Genomic DNA, 14362 nt, shown 5'->3' with positions numbered 1-14362 from the left:
AGGGGACCTTGCAGACATATTGAAAGAAACCCTCAGTTGACTGACATGCATCATTCTATTTTTAAATGTATAGGCATGCAGAACACACAAAATTAAAAACAACTCATAGCCAAAAAATATCTTAATAACATATAAAATCATTGTGCCATTACTATAAAGCTGGTGTCTAAGTGTGGATAACATTACCACAGAAGGTTTTATTTTAGGAGGCATCACATCTGCTGCTCAAACTCTCCTGAAAATCTGAGGAGCTCTTAAGAAAGACTTCCCAGACCTTGGTGAGTTTCCCCAACTTATTCTCACAGATGAGCAGAACATAGTTTGCAGCTATATTTCAAAACAGGTATTATTCAAATGAGTCGAGCCTTCCAGCTGGGGCCTGCCATCTACTTCTCCATCCCCAAAAGGTACATTTCATTGTCATACAGCTTGTAAAATGATAAACAGTTCTCTTCTATTATCTAAATGCTCAATACAGTGTTTTACCAAACAAAACTGCAGAAAGGTTCCCAAGGGTGATACTGATATTAGTCATGGAATATTAACAGCTATTGAAAATCTGCCAGTTTTCCTAATGAAAAAGTTCTTGTTAATTCTAGCTTCATGAACACTTCCACATGAAACCCATTAATAGTGGCAATCCTGTCACTGTGGCCAATGAGGCCTTGGAGAATAACAAGGGAGATATTGCTTCTCTTTATGACCTCTTAAGTGCCAATATTGGATGGAAAATTGGAATTCTGATTCTGTCAACTTCACCAATCCTGTTGAGGAATACCATGCATGCATCCACATCAATAATTTCCTGAGGATTGGCAAGTTTAGCACTAAGAAAACCTTCCTAATGGTGTCATGTATCACTGTCCCAACCACCCCAAAGGCTGATCTGTCTATAACAAATGTTGGTTACCAAATCTCCTCTCTGCAGCTTTGGGATAAGTTCCACAGAGCTCTAGAAAGCATGGTCTCTCATTCAGAGGTTCTGCATTCACTTTTGGTCATCCCTGGTCAGCAACATAATTCTCTCCTATCACTCTACGCTTGATTCTTTCAGAAATAGTGCTCCACCGAATGCTGTTCCAAGAAAAGTTTTCCTGAAGTAGTTTCTAAAGGTTTTGTGGTTCTCATCTTCTTTCTCATTTTTCCTCTAGGTTCAAGCTGCAGATGGAGGAAGTTGTAGCTGTAGCTAAAACTGCTGCTGATACTTTATAAAACACAACCAAAAATATTCAGTAGCTTGTACAGTGTCAGGCATCTGATATGAGCGTGCCCAATACATCTGCACCAGCCACTGCATACTCCTAGCTACAAGCATCGCAGCTCTGTGAGATGCAATGGAATATCAGGATTTTAAAAAATGATGTCCGAAAAGAAAAGGATCATTGGATGGTAAGAGATAAATCATGGGATTTGTTGAGTTTGACCCACTTATTCCCCAGATGTGGAATGCAGAACCTTCTTTCTGTCTTTCGCTAGACAATTGACTATGTACCACAGGAACAATCACCCAGTGCGTAATGCCCAGCAGCCATGTAGGTGAACTGTGAAATACAAAACAGTTATTCATTCAGAAAAAAAAATACTTTGTACCAGTTAAACATAGTTATATCAAAAGTGCATACTGTAGCATGTTGGAATCCCAGGGGCAGCCACAATGCCCCCCAGTGGCTCCACAACTGTGCCCCGCTCTACCCCTAGCATCCCTTTCCTTCTTGCCTGCCATCCCTTGATGGGATAATAATAATATTAAAAAGAAGGCTGCCCATTGGTGTTCACATGGCCCCAGTCTGGATAAAAGCCAGCCCCTCCCCTGGGGTTCCCCAGCACCCTACTGCCCTCTACTGCTCCCAGGCCCCTCGGTGGGCCTCCCTAGACCATGCCATTGTGGGGCACCTACAGCCTTACAGCCTAATTATGTGACTCCATTCCTACCCTATACCATGCCCCAAGCCTCACAGGTAGTAAAGTAATGTTTTTCTTTTGTTGGAGCTTCAGCCTCCTCAGACTCCACCCCTTCACTCTCATCTAGGGCTTCTAGCCAATCTGGTTTCCCACTGCATTTCCCAGTCTTCCATTGCATCAGAATAGCTTGCTTCTGTACACTTAAGAGAGCCTTCCTAAAGTACAGTCAGTTCTCCTGGACTCCTTTCCCCCTCAGACTTGCCTTCTAAGACATCCTGCCCACTAGTTCCCCAAATTTGTTAAATCTTGCTTTCCTGATAGCCAATGTTCTTGTCATGCTGGTCTTCTTCCTTTCCCCCCCCCCAAGATGTTTATCTCTTTTATTTTGTGGTCACTGGGTGCATCTACACATGCATTAATGTGCATTTTCTAAGGCACATTAAATTTAGCACCTCCAGTGTGAGGTACTAAATTTATGCACATTGGGGCTGAACTAATGCACAGTAGTACATTTACATGCTTTTTTAGTGTTGCTTAATGTGCAGTAGACTATTTTACTGCACATTACTGTCATGTCACTTTTTCACGTGATGCTTTAATAAGCAGTAAAATAGTCTACTACACATTAAAGCGCATGTGCAGATATGCCCACTGTCACCTAAATTACCTTCCACTTTCACATTCTCAACCAAGCAGTAAGTCAAGAAGACCTTCCCCCTGTCTAACATCTGAATTAAAAAGTTATCCCCAACACCTTCCAGGAATTTGATGGACTGTTTGTATACCGCTGTATTTCCCTCCTAGGAGATGTCCTAATAATTCAAGTCCTGTATGAGATTCAGGTTCAGAAATCTGGAAACTTCCATCACTTGTTTAAAGAAGGCCTTGTCCACCTCCTCCTTATCAGCATTCTTCAGGAACCACATTTAAACTGCCTGGAAGCCAACATTTGTCCATCTCTTCAATATGGTGATAGGGCCATATATAAACATGAAGGCTTAACAAAAAAAAGTAACTAGAACGTAAATAAATGATAACAATGAGAAAAGTAATGGGTCATAGCAGGGAGGAGGAAGCTGTACAACTCTTAGTATATCCAGAAAGATCAGGAACATTGACTCAGAGTATGTATGCTTACTTTAATGAATAGGACCATAGTGGCTATATCATCTAATCATCATATCAAATTGTTAATCGGTTTTGAGTGAAGTGGTTTGTTTAAACTAATTGCATCCCTATTATAAAAAGGTAATTGTTTTGCAAGTGAGCTTTCAGATTAATTTACTATGAATAGTGGTTAATAAACTTACTGAATATTAAATTTATCATTTTCTATTGAATCTCATTAAAAATACTGAATAAACAAAAACCTTTTATCCTAGTAAATCTTCCGATCTTCAGATGAAGTCAGCTTCTACATCACAACTGATATGTTAATGGAGCTTTAAAAGTGGGTAGCTGTAAAATACACATTTTCTCTTCATACACCCCAAACTGTTTGACACACCATCATTAAATTTAAAAGTATATGAAAGAGCCCATTTTACAGACACAAAAGCCAAGGGACATTATTTATTTATGCAATTTATATGTTGCCCTTCCCAGCAAAGATTTGGGGCTTACAATAAGAGAAACAGAAAAAAGAACAACTAGAATAAATAAGACAAAACACAGTAAAGATCCTAAACAACATTTTGGCCAACCTTTCATTGCTGCCCTAATAGAAAAACTTGCAGTGCTTTCTAAAGATGTCTAGGCTCAAACTCTGGCAGGTCTCATTATAACGTTAGGCTAGACTTACAATGGAATGTAAATGTGTCAATGCCTAATTTTCAGATGCCCAGCTCTAATATTAGAACCTTCAGCCCTGAATTAAGTGCCAAAGGGCACGTCTACACATTGCCCCATGGCACGCTATGGTGACATAGTGATCATGTGGGTCTACATGTGATCTGCAGCTACGTCACCGTAGCGGTACGCTCCCCTGTTGTACTGTGCTGCTACAACAATGTAGCAGTGAAATCTAACCATGCACTGTGTGCCCTCCAAAGGGAAGTACTAAAGCACGGAGTCATATAGACATGCCCAGAGTTGCCTATATAGTGTAGGAACGTCATTATGAGATCTGTCCACTCAACACATTTTATGCATGTGAAAGAAACAGTAGGAGCCAATGGTGATGAGGCGGCATGTACACTAACCAGTAACAGAAGGGTATGTCTGAAGTCAGACCTCTCTGAACCTTGGTGTTTGTGGGCAGGTCTGTCTACACCATGATATACATGTGCTGATGCTAGAAATAAAGTGGTATAGACAGTCTAAGCTATACTTTTATGGCTGCTCTCAAGACTTCAGTTTCTGTTATGCTTACGAAACTAAAGCCTCCATAGACAACATGATAGTGTCTTCACTAATGCATTTCTGGGTTTGGAATGTGTGTGCAGAGTTTGTAATCATCCTAGCTAAGACAGACCTTGTGCCAGTGTAAGGATGCCCTATGCAAGATAAGGATTTACACACCAAAATTCTCCTATGGACCCAAGAGCTTATAGATACTGTGGCAACACCTGTGTTCTGTTGAATGTGAAGCTCAGCACTCACCTGAGTACATAAAACATTCCAGGGCCAGAGCCAGGAGCTTGATAGTGAGGGTGTTGTTTAGGGTGACCCTATGTCTCGGTTTGGCCAGGACAGCCCCAGCTTCCATAGGCCAGTCCCGGCCAGTGTTCAAAAGTCCCAGACCAGGGTATAGTGGGAAGGCAGAGCAGTATGGTATTCCAGGCAAGAGGGAGCAAGGTGGGTGGAGCAAGGCAGATCACCCTAAGATGTCATATCCAAAGACCCTACATTTCTTGCTCCCACACAGTAGTAGTGGTGCCTGCTTGCCGCCTGCCTGGCACACCATGCTGCTCTAGCTCCCTGTCTGGTCTGGAACTTTTGATGAACCGGCTGGGACTGGCCTATGGAATCCAGGACTGTCTCAGCCAATTTCAGACATATAATCACCCTAGGTTTGTTAAATATTACCTTTTCCATGTGCTAAGTGATCTTAAAACAGGTGTGTCCATGCATTAGGACAGGAAAAGATGAGCCAAGCAGGCTCTGAACATCTCAGCATATGCAAAATCTCTGGTTGGTATTAGGTACCTTATGTTGTTGAAACAGTCTGTCCCATGGGACAAATATAAGTAATCTTCAGTCTGCCCACATCCCAGGACGCACCACTCCCAGCCCTCCTATCCTTCCCCCATATGAACAATCTATCCTCCAGGACTCTAGTCCAGGAGAGCCAGCAGTGGATGCTTTTGAAGGAAAGCAACTCTGGCTGCTGTATTTTACATTGAAACCAATGTTGTCAATGTGGTAGTCATGCTCAGAACACAGCTACCATATCAGGTCACTTTAAGAACTTGGGAGCAGACATCTGAATTTGAGAAGCCTATCTAATTATTGACTACAACTTAAAACACAGATTTCATTTTAATTGGCTCTGCAATTAATGTGTCAGCCAAATGTTAACTGAAGAAAAGGTAGAGATATATTAAAAAGAAAATGACTTTTTTATACTGAATGCTGTATTACATTCTTAAAGCTGAAACAATTGCAGTTACATCACATTAACTTTCTACATGACTGTTTTCTACTAAAGAAAGTTGGTGAAGTAACATCCTTCTAAATAATATGTACTATACATCCGAATTCATTCATGATTTTTTATTCACACCTATAGGTTGCTAGTAATAATTGTTTTTGATTAGACTGTTTTAGTTACATTTTAGTTAGTCATTAAGCTATGGAGAAAACTACCTTTAAAATGTAGTTATTTAAAAAATTACAAAAATCTGTCCTTGTTAAAAAGAAACACAACTCAATTTTAAATGCAACAAAAATGCTTCCTGTTAAAATACCCTAAAATTATACATGCAGGATGCAGTATAAGGAATAGATAGTGTAAAAATAAATCTGAATTATAAAACATAGGATTCTAGGATAGTAGAGCTGGAGGGGACCTCAAAAGGTCATCTAGTCTAGCCCCCTGCTCTAGACAGAACTGCCCCTGACTAAACCATCCCAGCCAATTGCCTATCTAACCTACTTTTAAAAATTTTGAGAGATGAATATTCCCCTTTTCTATTTAGCGTGTTCAGATGTTTACTTACCTTCATAGTTGGGATGCTCCTCTTAATCTCCAACCCAAATTTCCTCTGAAGCAGCTTGAGGCCATTGCTGTAAGAACTGGGTTGTAGGCAATCTTGCTAAATGTTTAGGCCACTGGGGGAGAGCAGGAGCCAATCACAGACTGTCAGTGGCCGGAAGTCAGAGACCAAGTTACCATATCTAAAGGGAAATCCAGGGGCAGAGGTCAAGGCACAGGCTGAGCCGATGTCCAGGAGTCAGAAGCTGGTGCCAAAGTCAGGATAAGGCAGGAGTCAGCCAAAGTTGGGGAAATGCTAGGAGGTCAGAGCTGAAGTTAGATGAGCCAACAATCAGAAGCTAATTTACAGATTTATGGGGAATATTCAAAAAGCCAAAGTCCAGAAACAGAGCCAAGCAGGGTTAGAAGACACAAAACCAAAACAGGAACAGAGAAGCTTACTACATCAAATCTTCAGAAGAACTATCAACTGGCCGCCAGGCTGCTGCCACAGGTGAAATAAGGAGGGAGGCAGCTCTCCCCACTAGTCAATCTGGAGGCCTTAACTGGTTCACTACCTGGGGTATAGCTTGCAGTCAGAGCCCCAGGCAGATGTGGCCAACTAGGTAACTAGGCCAGCTAGGCTGCCTGTTAGGGTCCCTGACAATTGTACCTAGTCCCGTCCCCTACAACCACAGAGAAAAGTCCATCTTTATCCTCTGTAATCACACTACAGATATTTAAAGACTGCCATCAAATCCCCCGTTTGTTTCGTCTTCTCTAAGGTAGATACCTTTAGCCAATTCAGCCTTTCTTCATTAGTCATGTTTCCCAGGTCCATAATCACTTTTGTTATTCTGTGCTGAGCTCTTTCCAATCTATCCTCATCCTTCTTATAGTTTGGGCTTAAAACTGGACACAGCACTCCAGGTGAAAGAAAGAATCCCTTCTCTTGATTTACAAGTGACACTTCTGTTAATATCACCCAGTATGCTGCTGGCCTATTTTGCAACAAGAGCTGCATTGGCTCACATTTAACTTTTTGTAACCCCTAGATCAGGGGTTTTGAATCCCCAAACCATGGTCCAGGGTCAGGGTGTGGTGGGCCAGCTGCTGGACTGGAAGTGGCTGCAGACCAGCAAACTGAAGCCCCACAGAGCAGGGCAGAAAGGCTGCAGCTTCTTCCACAGGGCCTGCAGGAGTGCAGGGTTTGGCCCATCCCCAGTGCCCGGGGGGTAGGGGTATCCTTATGTTTCTTCCAGCCACAGTTGGCTGTGACTTCTGGGCTGTGGTTTGCCATGCTGCGGCCATTTCTGGGCTGCCCCCGATTCTTCTCTGCAGTACTACAGCCTAGCAAATCATTCCCCAGTCTCTATTTGTGCATGCAATTTTTTCCAAAATTCCACCCAACTGAGCATCATCCACAAATTTATTAAGTATGCACACAATCCCATTGTCCAAATTCATTAAATATATTAAACAATACTGGACCTAGGACAGATCCCTGAAAACCTTGTGGGGATACCTATAGGGCTAAGCACAGTCAAAAATCCCGAGGCTTAATTGATTCAGTCTTTGCAGGTTAGTCTAAGCTACAATTGAACCAATAAGCAAATGAACACACATTCACTTTTGATTCAGGACCTGCAGCCCTTCTGGTTCAAGCCAGAGGCACTAGAGCATAGCTCTCCAGGACATAGCCAGCCTAGGCTGTGTATTCGCTTCCTCTTCCTGCAGCCCCCCAGGTCTCTGGGATTTGCAGTCCACAATCACAGAAGCAGGACTCTTCACAGTTTTTCATCACTTCCTCTTCCTGCTTCCAGGTGTCTCTGGGATTTGTAGTCCACCATCACAGCCATCGCCAAGTAAGCCAGAAGGGCAGGGCAGCTCTGTACTTGGAGGAAGGTGAGTTTAACCTCCCACCCTGGCCCCAGTGCCCAACCAGGGCATGCCACGGTGGTGCGGGGAGAGGGCAGTGAGCCAGCCAGTGAGGCCGGTGAGCCAGCCCTCACTGCTTCAGCTGGGGAACAGAGGGGTGGGGCCAGCCCTGCTCTCTAGAGCACACAGCACAGCACAGGGCTGAAAAGCATGCTGGGATGCAGGACTGTGATTAAATTTGCAAGGGATCTGGGACAGAAGTTTCAGAAACCAGTTTGACCTAAATCAGTTAAGTCGGTTACTACAGTCAACCAGGTTTATCTTAAACCAGTTTCAGCCATTTTGATACTCATTTATGTGCACTGTACTTCTGTTCTGTTACAGGTTTAAACCAGTTTCTAATCACTTAAACCAGTTTATGTGTAACTTCTGTCCCTAGCCTAAGAGTGTTATCTATAAGTTGTTACAATGGCCCAGGGATTGCAGGAGGGAACAGCAGACCTGTAGCCAGGGTACTGGTCTTAGAATAAACAAGCTTTATCATTCTATATCTTAATTCCTGAATCTTTTGAGATCTACAGATGGTACTGGGAATGTGATGTGAAAAAAATAATGGAGCATCTCAGAATTCCTGAGCTATTAAAGCTGTCCAGCAATGCAAGTGAAAACTGGAAGAAATTTAAGCAGAGCTTCACCATGTATATGATGGTTAATGGAGCTACAGAGAAGGAAGACTGACTCACAGTAGCTTTTTTTTTTTTTAATATTACAGGCCTGTCTCTTTAAAATAGCCTACAACTGTCAGAAGCAGAACAGAAAAGATATGGTAGAGTAATAAAAAAAAGTGAGGGATATTGTATACCAAACAAAATGAAACCTTTGAACTATATAATTTTGACATGAGACACAAGAAAGAATGTGAGAGAATAAAGGAATTTGTCAAAGACCTCAGACTGCTGAGCCAGACGTGCAACTTTAGAGATGTAAAAGAGTCCATGATCAGAGACCAAATAGCATTGGGTATAAGGGATACAAGCCTCAGGAAAACACTGCTAAAGGATCCTGAGCTTAATTTGTAAATGGTAGTTAAAATGTACCAAGCATCTAAGAACAAATGTGAGGTTGGAGAAGCTGGAGACAAAAACAGAACTAGCTTTACTAGACAGGATTACAAGACTACAAAAAGCTAAGGCAACACACAAACAATACAGGAAGGAGAACTTCACTATGAAGCAGGCAAGTGGAGGCCAAAGAGAACGGCTTAAAGAAACAACGGTCAGCTGCAGATGCATTAAGGGTTACCACAAACCCATGCAATGCCCTGCATTTGGTAAGTGCTGCAACAAATGCAAATGATTCAATCATTTTGTAAAAGTTTGCAGAAAGGAGCAGGATGCACCACAGAAGAAACAGCAGGTGCATGCTCTATCCAGCAAGAAAGAGGAAGAGTTCCTTATTGGCACAATGCAAGAAGTTCATTCTTCTGAGGATTGGACCATTGGTGATGCGTAGAGGGTGCACACGGATGCATGTGCACCCCCTGAGTGTGGCGGTGCACTCGCTGTGAAAAGGTGCTGCTGACACTGATAGCAGTGTCTGCTGGCGGTTGCCACTCGCCACCCCCCACCCCCTTGCTGCTGACACCGCTGGCAGCATCTACGGGCGGTCTGTGATCACCGCTGGCCACCACTGCACTGCCAGCTGCATTTGCGGGTGGTCACTGACTGCTGGCCAGCACTTGCCACACACCCCCCCCGAAAGCACTGCGGCTGCAGCTGCCTGAGGGAGCTCTCTGCTTGCTGCCGCCACACTCACACTACCAACAGTGCTGGCACCGCTTGCTGGAGCTTGCTGTGCCCCCCCCAGCCTCCAGGGCGAAAGCAGCCTTCATGAATTGGACAATCACCCTGGACACCAGTGGACTCATGGTAACTTTTAAGTTAGATACAGGGACACAGGTCAATGTAATACCAGAATACATTATTAAAAAAAAGAAAAACTAAATCTGTGTACTATGAGACTAAGTACATGAAACTTAGAGCACAGAATGGGAGCATGATTGCAAGCCAAGGTGTTAGACACAGGGGTAACAGATTAAAAATTCAGTTTGAAACAGTCCCAGGAAAACTGGTGCCAATTATTGGGTTGCAAATGTGTAAAACTCTAGGTTTGAGTAAAAGAGTGGATGCCATTGAGAGAGTAGGAAGCAACAACATAGAAGAGTTTTATGATGTGTTTCAAGGCATAGGGAAACTGTCGTGTCAACTGACTACAAACTAGGATTAAGAGAATCAAATAATCCCACCATACATTCTCCAAGAAGTGTCCCCCTTGTACTAAGGGAGAAACTGAAAATGAATTAGATAGATTAGTTAACATGGATATAACAGAAAATGTAAAACAACAAACTGCTTGGGTTCGTTCACTGGTCCTAAAAAAAAAAGGAGGATCCTTGAGATTGTACCTGTTCATTTGTTTAGGATCCAGGCACATCAAAAGACAGCATTTTCCCATTCCCACCAGGGAAGAGGTTTTTGGCAAAGTTGCAGAAGCTAAATATTTCTTCATTTTGGATGCCATTTCTGGGTTTTGGCAAATTCCCCTAGAAAAGAATAGCAATATGTGCTTTCAATATGCCCTTCAGAAGATTTTGCTTTCGTAGGCTCTCTTTTGGATGTTGTTCTGCATCTGAAGTATTTCACAGAAGGGTGCAATACATTTTTAAGGTTCTGATGGAACTATGGTTTATATTGATGATGTATTAGTTTGGGGAAATACTACAGAAGAACATGACTTGAAGCTAAGAAAGGCACTAGAAAGAGCTCACAGAGCAGGTTTGACAGACATTCAAAAAGCCTGAGCCTGAATTTATTCAATCTTTGCAAGTTAGTCTAACCTGGCTAGGCAAACCACTTTAATTGCACAGACATCCCAGAAATGCAGGCCCATGCCTGCAGCGGCCCAGGCTAGAAGCTGGGGGAGCTACAGCAACCCTCCCTTCCTTTCACAGCACTGAGCTGGAGCGGAGGGGAGGGGTATCATCAGGCCCTGACAGAATGCTCCAATTAGTCAAGCAGGGAATTGATAACAGGTTTTATCACCCCTAACTCAGTGTTTTTCACCCCATTAAGAAAACAACAGAGGGACACTGCCAGCTACCTGTTGATTCAACAGAGACTACAGCCAGCATGTGGTCTGCTACCTAATACACAGACATCTCTCCACAAGGCAGAGGGGAGGTGAGAATTCCTGCTCAGCAGGGAGTGGTGAGGGGGAGTGGGAGTAGCCTGCAGTATCTGGAGCTGCAGTCAGGAAGCAGAAGGGAGGGGCCAGCCCTACTGTGCAGCAAAGAGCATGTTCCAGGCCAGAAAGCATGCTGGGATGCCAGGGGAATCTGATTTATCTTAAACCAGCAAAGGGTCTGGGACAGACATAGCATAAACTGGTTTGAACCATATCAGTTAAGTCAACCAGGTTTATCTCAAACCAGTTTTAGCCGTTTTCAAACGGGTTTATGTGCACTGAACACCTGTTCTGTTACAGGTTTAAACCAGTTTCTGATCACTTAAACCAGTATGTGTATAATGTCTGTCCCTAGCCTGAGTGACTGGTCAGCTCATGATATGATTAATCCAGAGCATAATTGACAGCTGGTTTCCTGCAAGAAGTAGTTAAAACTGTCACTGAATAGAAAGTGTGTTCAACTGGTGTGTGACTGGGGATGACTGAAGTGTCGGCTGGTGTGAGAAGACTAGTGTGTCTGGACTGTAGAGCTTGTGTTGGTTGGCTCTGCAAGAGAATGTTGTATAAGGGTGAGAGCCAGAGTGGCTGAATCCTTGGTGTCTAACAGATTACTCAGCAGTGACTGTGATCCTACCAACAAGGTCCTGTGTAAACCCAGTACTCCCATTGATTGGCTAAAGGAGCAGCCTGATCAACGAAGTGACCACTGAGGGTAAAGTATCATCCTTCCCTGGGCCAGAACTATATCTCCAAGAGGGAAAGTAGTTCTGTGTGGGAGGTGGGCACTGGATTTTTCCTTGGTAAAAGTAGTTGCTCTGACATTATAATAACTGTATGGCAGTGACAAACTACCCTGTGTTTCCTGCAACAATGCTGCGCATTTGAGAGAAAGCCACTGTTTGATTTTAACCCCCGTGCATATAATTATGTTGTTACCCTTGTACATATTTAATTTCTCTTATACTTACCTGTTCCATTGTACTTTGTTATTAAACTTTGTTTACATTCCAAAACAGACTTGTGTATATATATCTTTGAGTCTGTGAATATTATACTTGGGAAATTAGGTGTTGACTAGAGCTGGGCTGGAGGCTTATGTTGACAGGGAGATACTAGGCTGCCCACTTCCTTATTGAGGCAAACTGAGAACTAACAATGCTCATTGCCTAATTGATTTTGTCCTCAACAAACTCAAACAAAGATGGTACTATGTCAGGGGTTCCAGGGAGTTACCACAGCTGCGTAACAAATGCAGCTTATTTTAAATGGTGCTTATTTAAATGGACAAACGTGGAAACAAAAGCACTAGTTTCCCATCAAGTAGCTCCTAGATTGTATAAAGTAGTCACACCAGAAGGAAAGGTGTTAAGAAAGAACAGATGACACCTGCAGCACGTAAACGGGAGAAAAGCAGCAGCATTGTGAGATTCATCAAAGGAAACAGAGCTAGCATCAAAACAACAAGAAATGACACATGAGATTAAAATGACACAGTAGAGACATCTGAACAAGGAAGCCAAAGAAGAACTGAGAAAGCAGAGAAACTGAGATGATCACTTAGAGCAAAAAAGCCAACACAGACTAATAAAGACCTGTTAAAATGTGCTATAACTATGGGCTGAACTAAACTGCCAATGTTAGTATTACATGGGAATATGATACAGGTGTGGCTGGTGAACTTGGAAACATGTTAGGCAGGTGGCAAAGGCAGAGGGAGAAAAAAAATTGAGGGGGCTTGAATGAGCATGCACACATGCACCCCACCCCCAGAAAATCTGTGGGGGGAGGGAGAAGGGCCATGGTGGGGAATGGGGCTGCGACCAGACAGGAATTGGACCAGAGCCAGGGCCATGATCAGGGCCAGGGCCCACTGTGCCTGTCCCTTCTCCTGCACCTGGGGTCATTGCCTGGTGCCTGTGACCCCTGTAAATTCGCTACCCTGCACCACCCAGGGGGGCCCAGACCAGGGCCAGTCTTGGCTGCACTGCCAGGCAAGAGGGGACGGAGTCTGTGGGCCCCCTGTGCCTGCCCTGCATTGTCCCTAAGAAGAGCCTGGCGGCTCCTCCAGCAGTACGGCACTGGACAACGAAGGGGGACCCTTGGCCCCCCAATCTTTGCACAGAGCACAAGCGGGCTGAAAGTAGTGCAGTGCCATGTGAGTCCTGCCAGTGGGCGGGCCAGACAGTGAGGAACATAGCACCACACCACTTTCAAAGGCAGCAGTAAGGCATGGAGCAGGCAGAGCACAGCTCGCAGCTGTAGCCCACCCGTGCCTGGTGCAAAGATCAGGGGGCCATGGGCCCCCCTTGGCTGTCAGGCACCGTGCCCCTGGAGGAGCTGCCAGGCTCCAATTGTCCCACAACCCAGCCCAGCTGAGGCCTCATGTACCATGAATGGATCCTCGGCCAGCCTGGGTCGTGGGACAATTGGAGCCCAGCAGGTCATCCAGGGGCATAGCACAGGGGAGCCAAAGTGGGAAAATATACCCAGCTCCCCCATGGTGCACACAGCACTGGGGAGCCAGTCCTCCCCCTCCCCCAGATAAGCCACCCACATCCCCGTCCTGTTCCCCATTGGGAGTCAGCCACACATTACAGGCCCAGGTCCAAGCCCCACCTGGCTGGGCAGCAACTCCAGTCCTGCCCCACTACTTCCCTACAACGGCCTCAATTCCTCTATTCCCCACTTACCTCCTGGAGCTGCTCTGCAGGCTGCCTGGGGCCAGTGCATGTCTCTGCATGTGGCACCTCTGTTACCTCTCAGCTCACTGTTCTTGGGGAACCCGGGCACAGGACGCAGCCTGTCTGACTCACAAAGAATTTTCCCCTCCCCACCTTTACCTAAACAAGAACTGATTACGAAAGACAATGAAGATGCAGTGGGAGACACACCTAAAGCCCTCCAGATAAAGGAACAACTCCCCCGGTCTCATTTGCACCTGAGATGGAACCAGATGACAACTCATTTAAATGGGAGATGGGACAGGAATGCACCTTCATTAGCATTCAGGATGGAGAACAGAAATCCCAAGGCAAGGACCACACTGAATTCTGGGATCAGAAAAGCAGGGAAACGCTGCATGATGGGGAATCTGTGCTCCAAATGCTAATCAACCCACATTTACACACACCCAGCTCAGCATTTAGCAGACCAATTCTAATCTGGATTTACAAAGGACTTTTTCATTTCCCGCCCCTCACACAC

Source organism: Gavialis gangeticus, unplaced genomic scaffold (assembly GCF_001723915.1).
Source record: "Gavialis gangeticus isolate Ggan-Ray unplaced genomic scaffold, GavGan_comp1, whole genome shotgun sequence".
Lineage (NCBI taxonomy): Eukaryota > Metazoa > Chordata > Crocodylia > Gavialidae > Gavialis > Gavialis gangeticus.
Note: the sequence above shows the minus strand (reverse complement) of the source record.